The 26,348-nt window shown below is 39.8% G+C and overlaps 1 protein-coding gene and 1 non-coding gene across 7 annotated transcripts in view; one reads left to right on the top strand and one right to left on the bottom strand.

Annotated features, from left to right (window-relative positions):
- The window catches only part of OXR1 (oxidation resistance 1), a 273,264-nt gene that overhangs the window by 54,465 nt on the left and 192,451 nt on the right, over window positions 1-26,348 (top strand). The window contains exon 1 of one of the 6 annotated variants that reach the window (XM_009556254.2): window positions 15,745-15,879. The exons of the other annotated variants lie outside the window; for them this stretch is intronic. The gene's annotated coding sequence lies outside the window, so the exon portion shown is untranslated. Of the gene's footprint in view, window positions 1-15,744; window positions 15,880-26,348 lie in introns of those variants that run through there. 6 annotated transcript variants of the gene reach the window in all.
- TRNAL-CAG (transfer RNA leucine (anticodon CAG)) lies at window positions 3,303-3,385 on the bottom strand. Its single transcript has one exon. It is a non-coding gene; the product is annotated as a tRNA-Leu (tRNA).

The following is a 26,348-nucleotide window of genomic DNA, read 5'->3' as shown; positions in this document are numbered from 1 at the left end:
TTCAATGACAAAGCGAGCAGGTGAGCCATAGAATCCTGATTATTCCTTTTACTTATGTTTTAAAAAAAATAATCTTTGAAGATCAGGAAGTGTTGGAAATGTACTGTCCTATCCACTAATGAGCAGTAGAAGTAATGAGATATCTCAAAACTTCCTCAGTGTCCACCTACTTAGTGTATACTTGGCTGAACTTCATCTAATTCTTTTCAAAATGATGTGTGAATTTGGTGTCAGGGGAGAAATACTGGAAGCAGGTTCCATCCATTTCTGTCATTCAGTCACTCATGCTGAGTGATAAGCACTGATCAGATCTGGGTATCTATTATGCTTTGTGATAAGCATATAATGAGGTGGTCTTTGCCTTGCAGTATTCTCCTCTAGTCCATGGGTAACATTCATAAAATCAAGATGAGAAAAGTTTGATGATAGCCATTAGTTTGCTGGAGAAAATTTTGTATGAAGGAAAGAGTGCTATGTGGCAGTATGTTCTCATGCATGGTGGTGCACCAGTGATCATGGAAGAAGCTTGGTTAGCTCATAAATAAAATGATGTATTTCCCTGAAACCCCTTCAGGGAGATTTCACATAGGATGTGGGGTCTGCTTCTGTTCTTTCCTCTTCTGATCAGTAAGGGCTCTGCTCACTGGTACAGCTCTGCCTGCAGCTGCTGCACAGGAGCAAGGGAATCCTTATTCCTTGTTAGTTGAGAGATTGTATTTATTGGCTTGCTGAAAGAAAATGGCTCCTTTGGTAAAGCACAACATGCTTCTGTGGCTTTTACCTCCTGTTTGCCTTTGCATCCTGAAATATATATGTTTGAAAAAGTGTGTAGTCCCTTTCTTTAAAAAAAAAAAAGTCATTCTCTGTATATTATTTACCAGAAGTATTCCCTTGTGCACCACTACAGAGAGATAAAAGATTTCTAAGCTCCTTGTGGTTCTGTACTTCTTGCCTTGTGGCATTTTCTCACAGGGAATATTTGCAGCATATGCGATGTTGAGAGTTTGGTCTCATTCCTTGTGACAATGGCTGAGATGTATGCAGGTTCCACCTCAGAGAAACTCAGCCATGTGCTCCTTTTAATAATGGAATTTATTTAAGTCTGGACATCTTGTCTAGGTAATATGATTATTTTGATTTTACATTAACTAGAGAGCTGAACATAATAAAGTGAAGAGTTTGAACCTATCTTCAATAAACAGCTGGTATCTGAAGGAGTGCAGATGTTGGCCTGTGATTATGAAGTAGCTAGCATGCATACTGATAATCAGATATTTTTTTAAAAATAATTCTTCTTTCCCTCATATGCTTCCTAGATTCCGTCTGGTCCGTCTTGTGAAAGTTTCTGAAAGCCAATTTATAGGAAGGGATTGTCTTCACAGAAATCAATAGTATCAATTAATATGTGCTTTGCCATGGTTTGGTGCGTATTCTGAATAATGATTATAAACTACATAATATTTATGAAGGATTTGGCGGGTTTTTTTGTTCTGTGCAGGCCTTAAATTCAGGATAAGTGATATAAAGAACATGGTACTGAACTTTCTACAGGGATTTCTTGATGAAACCCTTTGGTCTTCGTTGTTTATGGTGGCCTTGGATTTAACCCTCCCACTCCCTCTTTTTTTGGTCCATTATTATAGTCTGTGAATACGGAGAAGTTGACTTGGCAGAATATTTTGGTTTATTGTGTACTTATGTTGAAGATCGAAATGAAGTCTCACGTTCATACCTGATTCACCCGTTACAGTGTGTCACCAGAAGAGAAATGCTGTTAACTACAAACTATGCAGAGCTCATGGCTGCAGACTTTTTAAACTGTGGCTCTGTGAGTCCTGTGACCTTGCTCTTGTTTCATAGGTCCAGCAACTCCTGTGCAGCCTGTTTTTCAGAAATACTTTGTATTCCAGAATATCACCTAATGTGTACTTAACTTTAAATATGTAGCACAAAAATTTAATTCCTTTACTGATTCATTTGTGCTTTTGAAAAGGTTTTGAATTTTAACAAACAAGAACATAAGGCAGTATTCAAAATATTTGGCAGAGCACGTAAAAATAGGAAAAAGAAAAAGAAAAAACCACTAGTTTTGAGATGGAAGTTTTAGGAAACATCTGAAGCCAAAATAACGGTTCATCTGTAGCAAAAGAAGAAGAGATGGAGGTTCTGGCTTCCCTTTCTCATGCTCTGCTCCACTTATTCCCTTGCTTTTGTCACTTGAGGAGGTGGCAGAGCTTTCCAGGTGATTGCCTGGCAGGTAGGTCCCACCCCCCAAAACAGCAGATGACCAGCTTGCTAGCCAGTGAGACATAGTGCCTGAGATCCAGCACCACAGCAGTGCAGGGAAGATGCAGTGCTAGTGCAGGCACGGTGCTGTGGAGGAAGCAAACCATCTAGTAAAACTGCCTGAACCCTTCAGGTCTGACCAAAAAACTTATAGCGTGCTACTAAGGGCATTGCTCAGATGCCTCTGAAATGCCCCTCTTGGGCCATTGATCAGCTCTCCAGGAAGCCAGTTCCAGTGTTCGACCCCCCTGTTGGTAGAGAAACGCTTCTTAACGTAAGGTCTGAACCTTCCCTGATGCAGCTTTGAACCATTCCCATGCATCCTATCCCTGGATGCCAGGGAGAAGAGATGAGCACCTCCTTCTCCACTTCCCCTCCTCAGGGAGCTGTAGAGAGCCATGAGGTCACCCCTTTTCTCAGCCCCCTTTTCTCCACAGTAGATAAGCCCCAAGTCCTCAGAGGACACTGCTTCCAGCCCTGCCACCAGTTCTGTCACCCTGCTCTGGATGCTTCAAGGACTCCCACACTGTTCTTAAATTGTGGGGCCCAGAACTGCACACCATATACTCAAGGTGAGGCTGCACCAACACCGAATACAGTGTCACCTTTCCTGACCAGCTGGTTATGCTGTGTTTGACGCCAAGGATGCGGTCTGCCCTCTTGGCTGCCACAGGGCACGGCTGATTCCTGCTGAGCCCACCATCAACCACCCCCCCCCCGGTGTCCCCAGACCCTTTCTGCAGGGCTGCTCTCCAGCCTCTCCCAGTTTATACTTGTACCCGGCCTTATGGTACTGTAGGTGCAGAATCCAGCATTTGGATTTGTTGAATTTGATCCCATTAATCATTGTGTGGTGCTCCAATCTATCTGGATTCTGCTGCAAGGCCTCTTGTTCTGGGGTAGGGAACAAGACAGTAACCTTGGTAATGATGCACACAAATCCTGCATCCAGATTGTTGGTGACTATCTTGAAGAGGACTGGCTGTAGAATTGAACCCTGAGCCCCAAAAGGGAGCTGTCAGGAGTGGGATTCGAACCCACGCCTCCAGGGGAGACTGCGACCTGAACGCAGCGCCTTAGACCGCTCGGCCATCCTGACGCACGGGCCGCTACAGCTACTGCTGTGTACTGCGTATATTTGTAGATGCTTAAGTGATGCTTATTGTACTATTTTTTTTTCACACAGAGGATGTTAAAAAAACTAAAGATTCCAAACTAAAATGTATATTGTGTTGAATCTAATGTAACTGATGTTTGGTACACACAGCTTTTAATTCTGTGAGTACCTGAGTGTTAGTATGTTGAGGAAGAAGCAGGGACTGTTGCACATAAATTGCATTTGCCAACGCAGAAATTTGAAGGTGTGCAGAAATGAATAAAAACACCATGTGTTGAACAAGAGCATTGCTTAAGGCTGATTTGTTTCCTTTAATGTCTATGAAAGTCCCCTTGACGCAGATACAAGTTAGTCATGGTGAGAGTTCTCTGTGACATTGGAAAGGGGACTGTGACACTGAAACAAATTGTATGTCCCATGCTGCATTTTTATAAAAGGAATTCATGTATCATAGTATCAAAGTACAGTTTGGGTTGGAAGGGACCTTAGAGATCATCTAGTTCCAACCCTCCTGCCATGGGCAGGGACATCCCACTAAAGCAAGTTGCCCAAGGCCCCATCTAACCTGGCCTTGAACACCTCCAGGGATAGGGTAGCCATAAACTGGGCAACCTGTTCCAGTGTCTCAGCACTCTCATGGTGAAGAAATTCCTCCTAACGTCCAGTCTCAATCTGCCCCTCTCCAATAAATACCCATTCCCCCTAATCCTATCCCTACAAGCCTTTACAAATAGCCCCTCTCAAGCTTTCCTGTAGGCCCCCTTCACGTACTGGAAGGTCGCTATACGATCTCCTCAGAGCCTTCTCTTCTCCAGGCTGAACAGGCCCAACTCTCTCAGCCTGTTCTCGCAGGGAAGGTGCTCCAGCCCTCCGATCATCTTTGTAGCCCTCCTGTGGACCCGTCCCAATAGCTCCATATCCTTCTTACATTGAGGATTCCAGAACTGGACACAATACTCCAGATGAGGTTTCACAAGAGAGGAATAGAGGAGCAGAATCACTTACCTCGACCTGCTGGCCACACTTTTTTTGATGCAGCCCAGGATACGGTTGGCCTTCTGGGCTGCGAGCGCACATTGCCGGCTCACGTTGAGCTTCTCATCGACCAGCACCCCCAAGTCCTTCTCTGAAGGGCTACTCTCAAGCACATCATTCCCCATTGTGTACTGAAACCACGGATTGCGCTGACCCAAAGTGCAGGACCTTGCACTTGGCCTTGTTGAACCTCATGAGGTTCTCAAAGCCCCCCTTCTCCAGCTTGTCCAGGTCCCTCTGGATGACATCCTGTCCTTCCGGTGTGGCAACTACACCACTCAGCTCTGTGTCATCTGCAAACTTGCTGAGGGTGCACTCAATCTTGCTGTCAATATCATTGATAAAGGTATTAAACATCACTGGTCCCAGTACAGACCCCTGAGGGACACCACTTGTCACAGATCTCCATCTGGACTCGGAGCCATTGACCACTAGTCTCTGAATACGACCATCCAACGAGTTTCTTATCCACCTTTCCATCCACCCATTGAATCCATATCTCTCCAATTTAGAGATAAGGATGTTGTGCAGGACTGTGTCAAAGGCTTTGCAGAAGTCTAGATGGATCACATCCATCGGTTTACCCGTGTCCACTGCTGCAGTTACCCATCATAGAAAGCCACGAGGTTGGTCAGGACTTGCCCTTGGTGAAGCCATGCTGTCTGCCGTTAATCACCTTCTCGTCCTCCATGTGCTTTAGCACAGCGTCTAGGAGGATCTCTTCCATGATCTTCCCAGGCGCAGAGGTGAGGCTGACAAGTCAGTAGTTACTTAAAAGTTGCAACCAAGAAGCTCTAAATAGTCAAATGTGGTCAGGATTTGGGAGCAAAAGTCAATATGGAAGGCAAGATGTATAGTTGTTTAAGATCATCAGCTTTAAAATCCAATGGCTTTTTTTTGAGTGTAAATTTAATAGATAAATCACATTTTGGAATGGGATAGCCAGAAACTACCTATCAGAAATGGCAAGTATACCTCTGGCCCTAAGCCATAATTATTCTCCGGAAGCTTAAGGACCAATGTTTTCTAATGGTAATAAAAGCTACAGTTTCTACTAGGTTGCTCATAAATTGATACTGGTTTCATTTGGTATGGAAGGAAAACAGTTGCTACTGTTTGAAGAAACTATGTTCTTCTGTCTCCAGTTTGTCAGTGTCCTTCTTTAACTGGGGAGCCCACAATGCTGAATTCAGTACTCCGATGCAGTTGCGCTGGTGCTGAATAAGAGGAAAATGATGACTTGGCTTGACCCGCTGGCCAGGTTCTTCCTTGGAGATACCCAAGAGTTGTCTGGGCAAAGCTCTGTCTTGTTTTAACTTCTGAGCTAGATCTGTCTCCAAAGTTGGCCTTGCTTCGAGCAAGGTGTTACAGCAGGTCTCTAAAGGTCCCGTCTTATTTAGAATTAACAGTATACTGAAATACCGTGGAAACAGGGACTTGGTACCAAAAGTCACAAAACCTGTTTATATGAAATCAGTAGTTTTGCCGAAATCAGTGGTGGTAGGTTTGTTTGTTTGTTTGTTTGGTTTTGGTTTTATTTTTGTTTTTGTTTTAAACTGTAACTGGTGGTATGACAGAAACAGACATTCCAACTTTGGTAAGTCTTCTTGCCCCCTGTAGCAAGATGGGCAGAGTCCAATAAACAGAAATACGGATGGCAGAGGTGTGGCCATTAAAGACTATTCTTAGCATTGACAGAATAAGCTGGAATTGCAGCCTACACCCTTTCTCCTATCAGCACGTAGCTGTTTGGGTCTTCAGCCAGCAGCTCCAAAACCTTATGTTCACTACTTCAAAACATAGTGATGATGTAAAGGTGATAAAGTTTATCTTGAATGGCTAGGAAAATTAACTAAATAGATCTTATTTTAAATCAAGTCTGAGTCATAAAGATAAAATTACCAATTGTCTTCAAGACTTGTGGATCATACAGGGAAAGCTCTTCTTGCAGAACTAAACGTGTACCAAATATACAGTGACCTCAGTGAAGAATCAGCCTAAACCTACTCCTGGGCAGCACCAGTGTCTCCTTTACCAGCGGGATATTTTTGGCCCAGAACTTCAGTAGTTAACTCTTGGCTGTTGCCCTAAAATTTGCTGATCTGTCTAACTTGCTGGTCAATACACTCTTAGTATGCCAAGGGTGGATTCAGCTCTGATTGCTGACCCCTGACTCAGTTTCCTACAGCGGTTGCCATACTGACTCAACGAAACTTTAGTAAGCGAACTGGAAACCTGTATAAACACTATATATTCATGTTAAGATGCTTTGACTCAGGCTTAAGTAACTCCCTGTCCGTCTCACAGGCACACTCACTGGACTTGAGGCTGGATGTTATTCTGTTGCGAGATATTGATGAGCTCCAGCAAATGTGTTCCTCAGCCACTGAATAGAAAGTCCTTGGGATATGGGGTGCTTTGTTATTATCCATTGGAAGGGTTAGCTCTACTGATTCCTGAGTACATCTTTTGAGGGCAGGTGAAAAAGAGGAAACACAGTTTTGTTGTGTCTCCTTGCTGATATCATGTCTTTATGCTGGTGCCCAGCCTAAGAGGTCAATAATAGACACCTATTCTTAGCAAACTGGGGAAAACCTGATTCCATTTTGTATTATTTGTGTATGTTACAAAAACCAATGTAAAGTCTGAGTTTAGTTTTCAGAATACAGGATGACAGCTGACATTCTTCTAGAAGGTTCGATGAGATAATGGAAAATATTGAAAAATAATTTTCATGTGGCTATGCATAATAAAATCCTTAGTAATGATGTGTACTCTGAAAGCCCGTTTGGAAAATCAAGTTAAGAATAATGCTAAATCTGTATAAACTAATGTGAAAGTGTCAGCTATGATCACAGTAAATAATGGAGCTTCAAGTGCTGTTCACATTACAGTGAATAAATGGATTTAATCAGAGTAACAGGAAACATTTTTTTCAGAAAAAATCTTTCCTAAAATAGAATTTAATAACTACTAGGCTTTAATTTGTATTTTTTTCCATTGTGAGTTTACAGCTATTGTAGCTACCTATAGTGTCAGTTGATGAAGTTCATGATTTACTGGATACTGCACAATGCTTAATAAAACTCTTTACAATTAGAAAATGTTTGTAAATTCTGCTTTTATTTTTGGCAAAATTCAGAAGTAATACGTAGGAACATGGGGGCTTCCAAATTTAGAGAGATGCCACACTTCACACTTGGATGAGGGTACAAGTTTTTTCTGATTCTACTCCAGCTTTTGGCTGTCACTCCCTAAACACTTTCTGAAGAAAGAGATTAATCCAGGAGCATTTACAGCTGAAACGATACACCGAAGGGTCGACTAAGCTGGCAGGTCTTGGGGCTGTAACAACAGCACAGCTGGGAACAGAAAGTAATACATACTCATCCCCTACGCTTACATCCATACAACCCTGTCAAAACCCAATGCAGCTGCAGGGGTCTGAGATTAGTGGTGCTGTGCAGTTTTAATATTGAATTTGGAATTGTTCTTGTAGATATCATGGTAAAATTTGCTGTGCTGTAGTGATTTACACCAATGTCAGTGTACAGTAGCAGCTGATCTAATGACGTGTTCTGGGTCCTCTCTCCCACATTTCTATCATCTGTCACTTGATAGCCCTGCCTTGGCCTTTCTGTTCGGGGTTTCTTTCTTGCTTTAATCAAAGCCACTCACAAAGTCAGAGTATTTTTCATACCTTTGTGCTGTTTCTTTCTCTGAATAGGAGAGTTGTTTTCCTCCTTATGTTTCATGACTCTCCCTGTGGCCCCTAAAAGAACTAGTTGCTAATTGAAAAAGAATGGCTGAATCCCGCAGGACCAGTGCATCTTCTTCCACAGCCAAAGTGATGTATATTATATGGATGATAATGAGGTTAAATGTGGTTCAGTGGACACTTGCTTTAAAAATATGATGCCTTTTCAATGTTTTATAACTACACATTTTGCCTCTAGTTCTGCAAATACAAATGTGCTTCACCTTATAGGTATCACTAGTCCTGTTGCCAGACCCTTCTGGTTGCACAAACAGTAAGAAAGTGATGCATGGACTCAAAATGTTGTCAGGAACCTGGGAAGCTCTCTTCCTGCTCCATGTAATCTTTAGGGACTGGACTCACTCCTTTATATTAAAAATCTGTCTCATCAATAGAAAAAACAGATGGTGAGCTCGAAACAGGACTGCATTGGATCTGTGTCAGCTGCCACCTGCATTTGCTGCAGAAAACTTTAAGTCTTGTTGTGGTCACAGGTGGGAGTGGGCTTGAATAGTAATAGGGGTTTTGTCCTGGGCATATTCCAGCCGTTCTAGTGGGAATTCAAGATTTGAGGGGGACAGCTGAGAAAAAAAATATAAACATCTTTTTCTTGCTCTATTCACAGGAGTCTTCTCTGTAAAAACTCATAAACCTCCTTTGAATTAAGTACATTTCTTTCAGTTCCCCAAATTAGTAAACTGCATTTGAAGATTTAAAGCAGATAAAGTGTGTGGAACCCTGTGGTGGTTATAGGAAATTGGGAATACTAGAGAAGGCTGGCATAGCATGTCTGCATTCTGTGATGATAACAGAAAATGCCTCAGGAGCGTATGCTATCAGCAGGATCCAGAAGTACAGCATCTGTGTGTGTGGCAGGAAAGGGAGAATTCCTTCTATCCTCCAAAATGATGCCAAGTATCAGCTTTTTTTTCCTCCCAAATCACTATTTTAGCATGAACTTGAGCACCAGCTGGAGAGCTCTTTGCTCTTTCATTGCTGCTTGTTGAGCTGGAATACATTTTTTTCTTCATACTTTTAATTCCAAAATGTAAATTGGAGATTTCTTCAAAACAAAAAGATAGAACTGCCATTACTTTAAAAACTATGTCTACGGTTCACAAGAGTCATGAGTAAAGGCTTTAGTTCCTGGTTAGAGTAAAGCTTTAACAGCTTGAGGATAGCGAGTGGATTTCTTGTCCACTTTCATTAGAACAAATAAGCTGAGCTCAGTCCCATTCCCAGCCTGTCCTCTTCCTGTCCAGCAACCATTCAATTCCCCTGGATAAAAGTAGTTACATTTATGACTATAAATACAGGGTGGGGATGTAGGTGTGTATTTAACATGGCTGCAGTAAGAGGTAACCTTACAGCTGACGCTGGGGCAGAACCTGACCTGCAAAATCCTAATTACTAATTGATGAGTAAGCATCTAACCTGACTTTAAGATTCTAGCTGAAGTGTTCTAACAATGACATATATCCTTGTGCTTCTGTGGAAAAGAAAAAAACCAAAGAGAATCTGTAAATCATTGGAGATGGAGTAAGCATGGAAACTTGTAATAACAGGATAACTGTATTTTATCATTAACAGTGAATTTCTTTAAATTTTTACATGAAAATTCCTAAAATATTTCAAGTAGAACTGCACATTTATACTCTGTTAAAGTTCTGTCCTTATTTATAAAGGCAATAGCAAACAAACTGTTGGACATGAAGGAGCGAAGTGTTGTAATTAGTTCATGCTAAAACAATCAGATGATGTTCTGTTGGGAAGACTCTCAAGTAGAAAAACCAGGGAGATAAGTAGTTTATTGCCTAACCTGTGTTGGAGATACTGTGTTGTCTCTTGGTGCTTTCCAGGAAGGCTGAGACATGATAGAGAACTTTAAACTTGAACAGGGCTAAAGAGGGTTTGGGTGTTAGACCTTATTGTGGAGAGCTGGGGGTAACAGACCTTTGTGAAGAGGGAGCTAAAGAGGGGTTTGCCTCCTGTTAGCTAGAGGAGAGAGAACCATATGGGATTATTGCAGATGATTGGCTTTTCCAGATTTTTGCAAGGTAATGAACAAGCTTCGAAGAAAGGACAGGAAGCTGCATATGGTTTCTATTTCCATGCAATAAAGCTACTTCCTAGTTAGCAAAATTCCATGCAAACTGCAAATCACACACCTGTTAGTATTGGTACTAAGCATAACTAGTATCCTCCTATTGCACTTTCCAGCCTTTCTCTCCTTTCTGTATGGAAAGCATGGGGCCCATGGCCATTTGCTCTCTCATACATAAGTAAATGTTGCTTCTTAGGTGCAGAGGACAGAGGTAACAAAATTGCACCTGATTTTATATGGGCTTATTTGCAATAAAAAAGAGTGCAAGAAGTGCAGCACTGCTAAATATCAAACTAGGGATAATGATGAAAAAAATGAGATAATATATATCATTTAATAAAAATAATAAAATATCTAATAATGCTTAGCATATTATGAAGTGTGACAGTTTTTTTTCAAGAGTGTTGTGTGTTTGGGAAGCGGAATTTGTTAGTGCTGTTGTCAATACTAGAGACTTGTGACTGTATTATGCAGTATGTAAAAGAAACAAGCAGTATGTCAAGTGCAAGATGTCTAGCCCTTCAATATTTACAGAAACCAGTAATCCAGTAACTGGCAAATATTAGCCATCCCTTTAGACTTCCCTCTTTTTCTAAAAGTAAGATCTTCACACAATTCCTTCTCTTTTCCTGAAGATAGTGTCTTTTTTCTTGCCTTCAAAAAGAAAACTTTCCATTTGCATGATTAGTGTGTTCTTTGCATACTGTGAAGAGGGAATCTCTACATCTGTGTGAGATCCATGCCGACTCCCCATCATTTGCTTTCGGAACTAACATAAAGACTATATTTTCAACAGAAAGAAACCATGCTGATTTTGAGTGTAGTTTTCTTGTTGACATTTTAGAAACTGTTTCAGGCTCTTCCTACTATTTAGGCAAACTGATTTTTTTTTTTTCTTTTTGTAGCACTGCTGCTGACATTTCCTAAGGCAGTTGCTGAAGATGTTAACAACTTCCCAGCACAGGCATGCTGGAAGGGAATAATTCTTTGCTTGTGGTCCTGACACAAATTCTTTTAACTGATATTTTTGCTGAAAGTAATGTGATTATGATAACTTATGTGAGTTGGGATAAATGTGAATCAGCTCGGGCTATTTTTGGGAGCATAAATGTCTCCCAAACTCCTTAGAGTTTTGCTTCTGCAGATATAACGAGCAGGAGATGCCAATTTATTGTGTGCATCACAGCCTCTGTGCTGAACAAACAACTGCAGTGCAGAATGGCAAGGAAGTCTGTGAGGAGCATTGGTAATTGGCTAAGCCTGATGGTCAAGAGAGCTTGTAACTCTACCAATGGAAATTGGTCAGTTAGAGGCTTGGCTAGTTTTGAAGCCTTTAGCCATGAAAAACAATCACATAGCAGAACTTGCCTTTATATGTGTAGTATATGCCCAAAGGGCACTGTAAGGTAGACACAAATTGATGTTATTGTGAGTTTGCTTTTTTAAGCCATACTTTCGAACCTGTGCACTGCCATATCTTTAATATATCTGTTCAGTACAAACAGTGCATAATTATGTTAGTGATTAACCCAGGACTGTCCACTTAGATGATTTGTTTAACCTTCTATGTGTGAAGGTTATGAAGACACATCAAACAGGTTGGGTTTTGTTCTGGAATCCCTGATTAAAAGTATGAAGCTTTTACATGCAGCCAGACAGCCAGCTTTTACATGCAGCTGGACAGCCAAACTGTGGTTTGTATTAAAGATACTATCCCACATTGTTGTTGACAAGAATCAGCTACAGCCTACAGTTTTTTAACAATGCATTATCTTTTTCTGACTGGTCACCATGTATTACAGCTCTGGAACAAGTTTATGAAAACACATTCCTGTTTTAATATCTTTTTGGATTGAAAAACATTTTGTTTCTGGGATTATCCTAACCTCAGCTGTTGTATCCTCTGTGTTTTCACTGAAATTTCAGAGAAATTTGTTTGCAAGACAGTCATGCAGCAGCATTTTGGCCATGTTGTTTGTTCTATTTCTGAGCCCTTCGGCAGAGGCTTGGGGATTGGCAGTCTTTGTTGGTCTGCGGCTATTTCCCTGCCTTAAAAGAGAACAAAAACTGTTAGGAGGAAAGATATTCGTCCTAAGGGTGGACTCTGGTTACATTAAATAGAATAGCAGTCTCTTGGAGATGGGACTGGAAGGCAGCCAAAAGGACACTAAAATTTTTCAATAGTCTGTCCCTGCGCTTGCCTTCCAGTGATCGACAGAGAATGTAATTTCAACCTTCAAACTATTCGCTGCAACCAAAAGGAAGTGAATGCTGTTCCATCTCTACTTTAGAGCTTTGTAACCTAGATGAGAAGATACTCTTCTCTCAAACGTGCGTGTCATTCTACTATTGCAGGAAATCATTGCAGATATTACCACTTACTGGATTAAGTAAATTGTCCTTTTGACAGTCTTGTATGCATTTTGTAATGAAAAAAATTGCCCTTGACCATTGGATATAACAAAATTTCAATGAGAGTTTTGATTAAGGATTTCTCAGATGGTCATTGCTACTTGTAACATTAGCTGGAGGCAGTCAGCCTGGAATTGCCAAGCGAAGCCATGTTTTGAGGTATTGGTGTAGTGATGAGATTAACTGGCATTCCTTGTAGTGTCTGCAAAAGAGTTTAATTATGTGCTATAATTTCTTTATGAAAATCTCTCAGGTTTATATATCTGAGGGCAGATGGCTTCTGACTTACAGCAAGATTACAGCCTCAGGAATCATCTGTGTGTTTGCAGTAATATCTGTTTCTTCATAGCGAGAAATCTCTGTAGGTTCATGCCATTGGATGTGAGGTGTAATCCCTCAAACCTGGAGATGCTGCAAGGGCTTCACCTTAGCCAAAGAGAGATCAGAACCAGGTCTGTTATCTCTTCGCTTCGGGCAGTGTGGTTCCCTCCCCAGTGGGAACTCTACCTGAGTCTTCTGAGGCAGAGGAGGAGCCGAGCCCTTTTTTAACTTCAAAACATTGCATTTTAGTGAAAGAAGTGATGTAAGGATATATAAAAATAAAAAGTTGCATTACCGAGATGGTTCCTTAATAAAAATCTCATTCCTACTGTCAAATATTTGTGGACTTCTCTCTTAAATTATATGTATTCTTTTATTTGTGTACTGCAGTGTTTGTGTTTTCTTTCCAGCTGAAAGAAAGACAGTTGTAAATCACATATTAGTGAAGATTTTGTGTCTTACACTGAAATGTAAATTAGTTAGGGTGATATCAATGATATTGTCTGTCATCTGATATAGCAACGTGTGTATTTGTATATATCCTGTCTCTGTGTATAGTATTGTCTTCTCAATACTTCTATAATATATATGTTCCTTACGTAGTGTTTGAGTTTTCAGAACAGTGTATCTGTCTTATCTTCCTGATCAGACCTATCTGTCTGATCGGGTATATGAATATATAAATATGTTTGTCTAGTTAATGAGGATTTTGTTGCCAGGGCCTGATTTGCAATGTTGATTTGAGGTAGGTGACCTGTGTCTGCACAGTGGAGTTAAAGTACAAGAGGTCAGTGGGGAGTACAGAAAATGATATGTTCATTTCAGTCACTAGGAAGTGAAAGATCAGGGAAAGGATAAGGTACACAAAACAATGGATTACATTAGAGAAGATAATTTAATGCTTATACTACTTTTTGTATTATAAGGAAAACATTCATTTCGAAGAATTTAAAAGGTGATAGGTTTATGCCTACCAAAAATTATCTGTATTTTTTTAACCTGTGGAGATGGTGCCACAGAGGCAAAAGGTCTAGGAAGTTCAAAAAAGCCTTCACATTCTCTCTGTGGTAATAAAACACTGAGGATTTTGTTAAGACAGGGTGATGTTTTTTCTAAGCAATACCAGAAGAAACTCCTCATTGCTTAGAGAGTGAAACTTGAGGCTGACTGCTGTCTGGAGCAGCTTTCCTTGGGTTCTGCTCATTGACGCTGGTTGCTTGTCAGGCCTCCTGTTTTCACTCTGGATTTCTGAACTGTATTTTTATGGTGTTTTAATTCTGTTTATGTGATGTGGCTGCATCTGGACATACAACTCTTCCTCGAACAAAGTAGGCATAAATTGAAATACCATTTTAAAACCTTTGTCTTCTGACAAGGTTATTTCTAGGTGAAGCAACGAGGAAAGTGCGGACACCACAGATAGAGCCCACCACTCTATCCATTTCTGAACAAAGGAAAAGCATATGCGAAGAAGATCTAATGAGTCACATCAGCTGGCATTTCATCTGCCATAATAATAGACCACAGTCAAAACATAACAATTCATATTTCTATGTGTGGTGTTTATGTACAATTGAATGAAAATTTACTCACACAGTTAAGACATGTACTGCTATTATGAGCTCTTTGTTTTTGCTCTAGTTTCTCTTGTGTCATACAGAGAGTGTGCCTTATTTCAAAATAGAATTGTGGCATCTAGTAGAATGGTTTTCATTTTTTTCCAGATTATTTTTGGTTTGCCTTTATACAGTAGTTACATGTTCACACCATTGTGCTATTGAAAGGGGTGAATTCGTTTTTCCAGTGCTGACGTGCTGCTTTATTTATATGCCTGCTGCATATCTATCTCCACCATCTATTTGATGATAAACTTGCCAGTTCTTTTTAATGTGTTAGTTTTACATGCCTAAATGGACTGGTGATACCATGAGGCTGAGTGGGACTGTCCCAGTCATCTTGGCTTCATTCAAAAAAATTGCTGACTTTTAAACTCTCTTTCAGAGTAACATAATAGCCCCTTCTGATATAACAAAAAAAGAGAGCCTAGACTTTTAACAATATTCCAAAGAGATGATAAAACGGGCTATCAGATTCACTTGAAATGATTATAGTGACAGGGAGTTGAAAAGAAAATTTGCAGAAGTTTTTAAACAGGAAAAGAAAAAAGAAAAGATTAGTATCATTATATCAAATGTTATGCTGAAGGGTCTTGCATTCATTTTCTTTCAGGTCTCTTTGGCCTGCTGGGTTAGTGGAGGATGACAAGTCATGCTGAACTCACTTCTTGCTCTTAAGTTCTGATTTTCTTATGTTGAACTTCTAGCATAAGAATTTACAGCTGGAGAAAGCATACTTGAATTGATCTGATTATTTGATGGTTGCAAATGATGATTACTTGAGAATATGATTTAGAGCTATAAACTGTAATGGCTCTAAATTTAAGCAGTCAGAATATTCCTGGATTAATTGTAAAGATAACGTCACATTGGAAGAGTTTAATTCCTGATGCACTGTTGAGATTTAAATTCACTGTGTGATAGGAAAAGTGTAACTAAGAAGAGAAAGAAACCACTACATTTTCTCCTGTGAGCCAGCTAGCATAGAAATTCTACAGCCTTCCTCACATTTTATACTTGAGACTTAAATATTTGCATACAAAATGTAGAAGTCATCATATACAAGATGCAGTTCATATGTCTGCTTGTTTTCTAGGGACATTCTTCTTTCTATAGACCTCTAGGAGTGTAGAGTAATCCCCTGGAATCTACAAGGAAGAATGTAAAAATGGATAAACTGAAGAGAATCTGAAAAATCAGTGTGAAGAGGATGGATTGACAAGTTATGGAGGTGATTTTGGTCCAGGAGAATTCAGTAATGCTTCTCAGTGATTATATCTGAATATCCCTTTATTCCTGTTTCTTGTTGCCACCCTCCCTTCATGCGTGTCACCCAGTGAGGTAACAATGGGCTTTCTGGTCCTAAGATTAGACTCTCCTTTATAAATTAGACGAGCTTAATGCTAACTTTCACCTCCAAATAGTTTTGTGCAAAACAGGGAAGGGACTCAGTTCTCTGTGTTGGCGAAAGTTCACAGAGAGGAAAAAAAAACCAAAACACCAAACCTAATTCCCAGAGGAAATTACTGGGGCATGTAGTTTGATAAAGGAGCTTTTAATTTTTCTGCATAGGATGTCATCTTACAAAATTCCTGAGAATTTTGCTGATTTTAGCAGAAAGAGGTTGGATGCCTGGATGATTTCTTTATTAACTGATGTTAGTGTTAGGAATTATCTCGTCATTTTAGCTTGAATTCATTCTTTCTGTTGTGTTTTTGGATTATTAAGTCTGTCCCTCTGACACTTAAAACCGTTACCCATGTTCCATCTTTATAACAACTGCTTAAATACCCCTTTTTGTTATACTGATTTTCTAAGACGTTCTTTCTGTATGGACATATAAAGTAGTTCTAAGGGAATGTACAGACATATTAAGGGAATTTTTTTTCTCCTCTATGTCTCCCAGAAGCCACCCCTGCTGCTGGAGTAGGAACACTTTGATGATATATCACAGTCTTGTATTAATTACTGTATAATATATGTCAAGCTGCTAAGGTTTTGTTCTACAATAAGGCTACCAGTTGTAACAGCACCATGAGGAGGTTTAATAGCATTCATGCAGAACCCACTTCATCACTGCTTTATAGTATGTGAGATAACAGTTCAATAAATATTCTGGGCCAGACTAGGTGAACTGAACAGTGAATATGAAATTTAAAATACTTCTTTGGTTTCTTGCCAAAGGTATTGGACGCATACTGTGCATTTGCAACCCCTGCATGATCAAGATTTGGGGTTTGTTCCTTAGACAAATGATTGTGTTGCTACATTAATTGCATGTTGACTTCAAATTATTTTGGTGTAATTATTACTTTTGTTGGAGGCAGACTTTAAACCAGCAAACAAACGTGACCATGTGTTACTCGTAGAATACGATGTATTAGAATCGCTGGTAAATGTTATGAACTAAGTGTTCCAACTTCAAAGGGAATTGCACATTTAGGCAATTCTATAATATTTTCTTAAAGCCAAGCTAAGCTGATTCCACATGACAGCAGTCTTAATGAGGCTCAATAAACAGTACAGTTTGTAACCTCAGGCCAATGGCTGAGCAGAAGCCAAGAGCAGTACTACAGCTTTAGTGAACCCATTACTGTGAAAGATGCTGGATCCTAGAGCAGCCTGACTCACTCATTGCACAAGAGATGAAGCTCCAATAAATACAAATGAATATCCAAGGTGACGGGTGACAACTTGGTGCATACATGATTTTCTCTGATTTGACAGTGCCTTGATATGGTCTTAAGGCATGTGGCTTACTAGCAGCCATGCACATTTTTAGCCACTGAAACTTCTATTGTACTTGCAGACATTAACATTTGGGGCTTGTGGTTTCGTGTAAGTATTAAAAAGAATTCTTGCTTAATTTTTGGGCCTGATTCTCAGAACTATTCAAGACTTAGAATGGTCCATGTAAACTGTTAGGATAGTCAATAATGCTGAAATGCATATCTTATTTCTGCAGAGGTATTTTTATCAAATTCCTCTGAAGGTGAATTGGTACAGGAGCTTGCATGGCTTGACACGTCTTCAGTCACTCGATGAGAAGAATGAAATGCTTATGTCTTGAGGTGCTTATGGCAAACCCTGTTGCATGCCCATTTGTGCAACTAGTATATAATGTGCCGGACTGTTTATTTGTATTTCCCTGAGATAATCTTAGCGAAAAAGCCTTAAATCTGAGCAGTTAACCATATGTGCTGAATTTGTGATTCTTAAATCAGCCTTGAAAAGTTTCTGAATCACAGTTTAAATGATTAACAGTGAAATTAAAGGCTGTTAACAGCTTCACCATTTATGCTTTTGATCTTCAACCTACTAAAATGGCAGAAAAAGATGGAGCTGATGCAAAAAGATTATCCTGTTCCCTATTTAGTACAGTTAAATTACCAAATGGCAACAACAAAGCATAAGTTGTCATCCACTGACATTTAATTCGGTGGAAAACAGTAAAAATGCACTGTTAGAAAGTGATACCAGAATCACTAGGGATTTGCAGAGATATAAAGAGAGAGATAAACACAACAAAAATCAATATGGTTAATGTCCTGGGCTGTATCTCTACTTCACAAAATGATAGAGTTTGTATTTGCAGGTGGGAATGTTGTCCTCAAATAGCTCTGCTGACCACTTAATATCATCACTCAGACCATGAAGGGACAAATCACAGGGGTTTTTTTAATGAATGATACTAGTTCTCTATTTGTCCTTAGAAGGTGACAGGCATGGTACAGTGCAGACTGAGATGTCTGAGCCAAGTCACAAAATACAGAGAGAACTACTACTGGATAAATCAAACATCTGGTGGCCCGGGCAGTGGTGTTCATAAGCTGAGATTCAACGAATATTGCTAGTTTGGTTTTGCAAGCAGGTTAATAGTTGGTATATGATTTTTTTTTCTGTAAGTGGTTACCGTTCACGGTTATCTTCATAGGAACATAGGAAATGTTCCCTTCCAAAGCTGACTGGCATGAAAGTAGTTGCTGTGTTATGGAAAAGTAGGTTTTTAGTGTCATTACCTGTTGAGTGTCCAAGCTAGGTTAAAATACACACATGGAAGGAAGATAGTCATGGTCCTTTTCCTTACCTGTGATAAGCCAGAGGTTTCATAGACCTAATGCTATTTAAATTAAAAAAAAAAAAAAAAAACAAAACAAAACCAACAGGTAACTGATCCAAACATATTATTCAGGAAAATATTTCCTTGGAGCAAGGTTGTGTGTTTGAGGTCTCTAGTTACTAAACCATGAGTGACTTAGTAATAACGCGTATCAGTATTCACATGACTTCTGAAATGTCTATAGATGTCTCTGTCAGAAGAACGTGATGCCATGGCTTTGTGCAGCTTGTTGCAGTGTAGCATCTGAACTAATGCTCAGCCTGAACTTTAGATGGTCTTGTATACTAAAGAAATTAGTACCTGACACCTTTTCCAGTGCTGCTATTTCTGTGCTTAGGAGTATGAATCGCTGACTTGGGGAAATGAACAGGGCAGCTGTGCAGAACTTCAAAATATCAGTTGTTCCATGTTACAAGTTGCCAGCTAAGTTGAATCAGAAATGGTTGCTGTTCCCTATCTCTGTAGAAGTTTTTTAAAAAAAAAAAAAACAAACTCAAAAGCTAAAATGGACTATAAATCCAGAACTTATTTTTTGATGATGCATAAGTTTGTATGTCTTGAGGCTAGTTTTCATGGAGGTATCCCATGGGAAGTCAAGGATTGCTGCAATTTGGCTGTTGTACCTTGTAATGTATTTCTGCCACTGGGATAATAGATTAAGTGATGAAGTAATATGGTTCTGAGGGGAAATGGGTGAGACATAAAATAGTCCACTCCAGGCCTCAGACATTTTCCTGTAGTGGAAGGAGAGCTCTCTCTCCTCACTATTAGTGTCACCTATGGTTATGGTGCCTGGGACAGATTTTAGGTGGGTGGGAAAATTGTACTGGCCGGGGTCTCATCATGCTGCACATGTTATTGTGTCCATCCATGTCTGAAGCCTCCTACTCTCAGCCAAATGAAGGGTGAGCAACCTTTACTGCACCCTTTGCTGTGCAAACAGGGCAGCGCAGGAGGACACATCTCAGTAATCCAGCTAGAGTGGATCAACAACACCAGGAATGAAGGGCAAGGAGCGGTGGCCGTTGATATCCTTACTGATTCTTTCTCCCTTTGCCTTGAGAGTCTCAAGCTCACTTCTTTGTATTTCAGCTATTAAAAATTATGTTCTAAGTTTCTAACTGCAGGCAAGTTTTATGAATGAGTGGTGTAATTCTTGTGGTCAAAGCCTGACGTTTATTTTTGCAAAATTATATTCAAGCATCAATAAATTGTTCCAGTGTCTGTTGAAGCTTCTCTTTCATTCTGAATATCAGAGAAATACCTCCCTTTCTTTTTTTCTTCTCAAATTAGATTTGCTGTTTTATTGATACTCCTTTTAGAAAGAAATTCAGATATGAAAGCCTGGGGGCAGTGATACTCTGGAAAGATATTTTCTATCAGTTTATATTGGCTTTATTGTTCTGTCTAGGAGGACTTCATTTGGCCTGACTAGCCATCCTAGACTACTGCTAACCAGTAACTGGGTTAAAAAAATGAGTAGTATTTTGTTATATTGTCACTTGAGTCATTGTTGCCATTAAAAATATTTTTATAAGAGTCTCAAACCAGTTGATTGTTATCTAGTACAGCTGTTGTTCTGCTGCTGTCATACTGATTTTTTGAAATCAGAAGGATTGTTTATTTAGATCCTGATTTATACATGCAATAAGTGACAGACAGCTTTCACTCCTAGGTAAAGGCAGAACTTCAGAATTAAATCAGTAGAGACTTTGAAGTATTTTTAATGCTGTTCTTTTTTAATGAGAAGGTAGAAGATGCTCACAAGGAATGTTAAACGGCAAGAGACTTAAACTCAGTACGTTGTACCCAAGAGGTATAAGGGCTGAGATACTCATGTAAGTCAATATCACCACATTACAAACAAGGACAACTTCAGTTAAGGCTCATTGGGAATCTTGTCTGTAGGGTTTTTGCATTACTTTAAATTTATTTTTAGGGCACTGATGAGAAAGCCTGTTTTATTCATGGGTAGTAATGGCTTTATCAGAGACATTAAGTCTGATCATCAATTGTTAATTAAAATTTTAATTATTTCTAATAAGAACATAAAAAAGAAAAATGCCTTAGTAAAAACTCCTGTCATATTTTATTAAGCAAGTTGACCTCTGATTTTCATGTTTCTGCAAGAACTATAAAGATGTCACTTTAAATTAGATTGCAGCTTATAGATAATGTTCTAAGGAAAGTAACCATTTCATCCTTTGTTTTAATGCCATAATCTTCAGCTATATTGCATCATCCTGTTGTGCATTTCTCCTGCAGCTAAAGCAAAGCTTTCAGCACTGGTCTTTGCACTGATAACGCCTGGATTTAGAATCTCTTATGCATGAGAATGTGTAACTGAAAGTACCAGAGCGATTAGCCCAAATGCTTACGTATGGTGTCTCATGGATGAAAATTTCTGTTGGGCAGCTTTGGCATCATGCTTGCTTGCTCTGCCTGGGAGTCGCAGTGGGAGAGGGCTGTGCTGGGAGCCTTGCGGGTCTGTGTCAAACAGGGCACACATCCCCTGCTCCAGGGCTCGGCAGCAGCAGAGGCAGTTGCTGCTCCTGCTGCTGAAGGAAAAACATCTTTTTAGCTGACTGGGTGAGCCCCTGCAAGGAGAGGAGAAGGAGTGGGTGCCAACGGATGGAGGCATCTAGCAAAGCCAGCCTGTAGCTGAGTGAACAAAATAATTTGTTAGAGCCTTGCAGAGCTTCACCTGAAGAGTGTTGTGAGAGATGGTGGTCCACAAAACTCTGAAATAAAGAGCAGGGAACAAGTATAGTGGTACTTCCCTTTCTCTTCCCATGTCTCTTGAGTGTTAGGTAGTTGCCAGCTAGAAGGGGCTGAAGGAAAAGGAAAGGAGAAAATGAAACAAAATAGTGTAGCAGTTCCAATCTTCTATCTTGAAAGGTGTGGAACCAGGCAATCCTCTGAGGTAATTCAGAAAAAAATAGAATTCATTTATTTTTAAGGGGGAACTGAAAGTGTTGGTACTTGTATTTGAGTTTTTACAATTAATCTACGGTCTTTATCTGAGTACCTGCTGCTGACAGGCAGGAGGGGGCAGTTCAGCACACAGTGCATTTGCTGCTGCTTACTGTGAATCCATAAACGGTGGTTTGTAATACAAAAAGAGAGGGTAGGAATGCTCTCCAACATCAAGAACAGCACTGAAAATGGCATCAAAATGACATTGGCATTACCTGAAGACAAGGAGGTTTACAATTATATAAAGACATATAAAGGTAATGAAAGGAGTATTTATGAGGGAGAATAGTATTGCTAATATTACTAATGATCACTGTTAGAGTTCTTAAGATGTGTGTCCATTTAATGGAAAGTGGAAGGGGAAGGGGTAAGGGCGGAGGCAGAGCTGACCTTGATAAAGGTAGAAACAAGGGCAGTAGGGCAGTCAGGTAATGAGCAACAGAAGTGATAGAAGCTGCGTAGCAAGTTCAGTTAGAGTGCTGGCTTTGTTGTGGTTGTTTCCAGATAGTCAGAGGCACAGTGGATAGCTGTTACTTTCTCCTCGCCCAGCCAAACACCAATAGTCTCCAAATTAGCTAAAACCCAGGCTCCTTACTCCAGTGTCAGCATCACTTTTACCGAAATGGGCTTGGGGGAAAGAAACAAAATCAACTAGCTAATAAGGTGAAACGCTGTCACTAATAACATATATTACAAGACATTACTGTCCTCAGCAATTCTGAGTCAGATATCTATACTGGCTCCTATTCTAAAAAATGTTGTTGCTGTTGTATATGCAGATTTGGTTTTTAGAAGATAAAATGAGCAGTGATACAGGAGCAGCTGCAGCAGGAAATATAAGTAATTTCATTAATATAATGTATGACTTCTGTTTTTAATAATGTCTCTTGGTAATAGGAAGGAAAAGAGAGTTTGAAGTTGAAGAGAGTGAAGCGAGTGTTAATGTCTCTGCACCTCACTCTTTGTAAAGAATATTGGATGTTCTGTTACAGTGGATACACTTAAATGTTACTTAACAGCTATTCCATGGATACATCAAAGGCTGGAGGAATTTTTTCTTGGAATGGGCTGGTTTTAGTACTTTTGCAGGTTTCGGATGGGGGGGTAGTTTTTTTTCCCCCAGCAGAAACCTAAGAAATAGTTTGAGCAAATGTGGGGGGCTTCATAAAGATACATGCTAAGATAATTTGAGCATAAGCTCTGCATGTGTGCTGACAGGAATGTGTTAAGGTACTAAATGACTGTCTTTGAACACTGCTAATTTGGACTGGTATTTTTAGTTATACTCCCAGTAGGAATGGCACTGCGTTTTTGCCAGCACCTCAGAGACAGCTTTGATAGCTAACTCCCAGGGGAAGGAGGTACTACGGAGCTGTGGTAGCCATCTAACCATTAAGGTTGATGCCTGCTTTACTCTGATAAACCCAGATTTCAATTAAATAAAACTTTCAGAAAGAAAGCAACTTCCAAAAACTGCACATCCTGTTGTTTCCAGTGAGACACCTGATTTTTTTTCATGGAAATTCAGGGGAAGGGGTCCTGGATGTGTGTTAAAGCTGTATTTATACAACTTATCATAATGTCCTTCTAGGCTTTACCTGCACATTCTTGATTGGTGTTATCTTGTTAGTTGTGTTTGAAGATTGTAGTGTTTCCCTCTATCTCTTCTCCTTCTGGTTTTAGAACAACAGATTGAGAAATGAGGGAGAATTACTTTATAGAGCTTGTAATAGGTTATGTAATAGACTTCATGAAAATCTGTAGAGATCTGATGTTCTTCAGATAAATTATACAAAGAATAAGGGGACTTAGAAGTATTGTTTTGATATTTCCTGTTTATTTTACTTACTAAAGTTGCAATGTAATAAATTGCTTGCGTATTTAAATATGTCATATGGGGAGTAGTTCTGCAGAGTAGTAATGATACCAGTAATCTAGAATAAAAAAATAATTCCTGACACCATAAATCATAACTTTGTTTGTGAAATATTATGTCTGTAGGACTGAAAGCAATGTTCTTTTTTATTTCTCTAGTATTCATAATTAGAAGTGCTGCTCCATGAAGGGTTATGAAATAGTCCTGTTGACTATGCAAGGATTCCTCATGAGCAGTTCTGACAGTTACTAAGAATTGACTTTGCGCTTTTACTAGTATTCGAACTTTAGAGGGCCAAAGCCCTTGTGATCGGTGCTGCCGGGAGGCCTGCAGAGTGCCTGGCTTGTATGCTGGAGAGAGAGGACAGTTTTGATATATTGCTAGTGGGTTGCAAGTGACGTGCAGAGGAAATGTCTGGTTTAAGAACTACATGGGGTTCTTTTTAACCATGGTTTTGTTTTTCAAGCAAGCAATTCATACTCGTAGCCTTGAGAATACTCAATTTTTAATCATGATTTCAGGAGTAGTTTTTGCTTATTACTGGGACTTCTTTGTAATTGCATTTTTGGGGGTGGGAGTGTTTAGGGAACTAAAATACCCCCAAAATTGAGCCTTATATTGATTTTTCTCCAGTTGTCTTTGTCATAAAGAATTCTTATACTACATCTATGCTGGACACTGTGTTTTGCATATTATCCTGTTTCCCACGTTTGCTGTATCTTATGGCTTTTATTTCCAAAAAATACCAGCACTGGAAGGCAGGTGTAGGGTACACAATTCCTACAGCAACATGAAATAAGGCATTCTGCAGTCTGTGGAGAGGCACAGGGCAGAAGGTGCAGCAGCTGAATAGTGACAAATCCAAGAAAGCTGAACTCTCCATTTGTGTATAGAAGACCTAGAAGGCTTTGAGCTAGATCACAGGTAGGTCCTGAGTTTCTGCACGTTGCTCTTCACTGTGCTTTAACTGAAAATATTTTCTGGAACAGAGAGTGCAAGCACCTTGCTTTGGACTTGCTTAACTCCCACTGTGTTCAGTGCATCTTTCTGTGGATGAAAGCAGAGAAGGTACCACTCGGTGAACAAACCAGACTCTTTTGTGCAGGAGAATATGGAAACACTCTAAATGTCAGGTGAATGTGCTAGGCAAAATATGGGAAGCTGCTCAGATAACACATGCAGACTGTTACCAGAGATTGGTTGTTAATGAAGAACTTGGGAGCCAAGAGGAGGGCAGCACAGAGGGACTCTCCTGGGAGCTGTTTGACAGCAACATGCATACATTGTCTATGAAGCAAAGAATTTCCTCAGTATAAGTGCCCTTTATTCACACTGGGTTTTGCCATCATTTTACATAAAGGCTAATTTGTTTCATTGCTGTGGATAATGACAGTCACCAAACTTCTTGACACCTTTCTTTTCCCTGTCTCTAGTATAGGCAGATGTATAGCAGTAAAGCATAGCAATACTTGATCTTGCAAAATGATTGCGTTTATGATCCGGTGGCAACAATTGAGCACAAATCCAGCACCACAGGGGAGGCATTTGGTGAAGGTAAGGATAGATCAGCTGCTCATAGGGAGGCCAGCATGGTAGCCATCCCCGTGTGAGCAGGGAGGGCAGGGCTGGTGGTGGTAGCCAGCGTCAGCCCCGAGTCCAGCAGTCATGCCATAAGCAAGTCTGAGGGCAGGCTGGGAGCTTGGCTCGCAGGACGGGGTCTGGGTCAGTGAGTGCAAAAGCAGGCGTGGGCATGGCAGCAGTACCACTGTGACATTGCTGATCTGTGCTGGATTTCCATCCCATAAATTATTCCTAAGTTTAATTTCTCTTACTGTCAGGAAATTTCATCTGAAGATTTTGTTCCTCTAAGCTTTGTTTACCGCTATTGAATCTTATGCCTTTGTTTGCAAGACTGAAAACTAATTTTCCTCTAAGTGTTTTCCATATTTAATCATATAAATTCAGTGACAATTCACCTTTCATCCTTCCCTTATGAGCTGAGTATATTGAACTTCTTTAATTTAGCCTTGCAAGGCTTATTTTTCAGCCACAGGGTTACTTTTGTTCTCCTTGGAAGTTTTCAGAAAGTAAGTGGAAATAATAAACTTTATAATCAGAAATATCATTCTAATCTGATAGTGTTTTAATTCAATCATATATGAAAAGAGAAAGATTTAAGTTTTTTACTCCAGCACTGGACCCAGACCTTTATAAGAAAGCATGCAGTCTTCAGATAACCAAGTCTGTCTTTGAGCCGTTTCTTTCCAAGTCAAGATCTTTCATCCTTACTTGGAAGCACATTATCTTGGGGGAACAAAAAAAGAATGCTGAAGTGACAAAACCTTTTTTCAAAAAAAAAATGTGACTGGCATTAATTAGTTTCTTGCATCTAATTATTGATAACTCACTATGATGACAACAGGGACCTCAGAGGCCTTGAATTTTTCTGTGGGTTGTAAGGATGCCTTTAGATAACTAGTAAATGCTATCACATTTTAATGAGAAGAAAAGATTTTGAGCTAGCTTTTGTATCTAAATATAAAGATGTATAGATAGTTTTAGGGGTGGTGGTGGAGGATTTTATCCTGTGACTCTCTAAAGCAATGTTTTGTGTTGCTATATTGATCCTGACTTGTGCCCGATTCAGTATGTTCATTCCTTTATTAGAATTGCTGTACAAAGAAAGGTAAGTTGATGACTTTGATAAAATTACACGATAAAACCTACT

The sequence above is a fragment of the Cuculus canorus genome, chromosome 2 (assembly GCF_017976375.1).
Source record: "Cuculus canorus isolate bCucCan1 chromosome 2, bCucCan1.pri, whole genome shotgun sequence".
Lineage (NCBI taxonomy): Eukaryota > Metazoa > Chordata > Aves > Cuculiformes > Cuculidae > Cuculus > Cuculus canorus.
The sequence above is the reverse complement of the archived record's forward strand: the minus strand, read 5'-3'. Positions and strand labels throughout refer to the sequence as shown.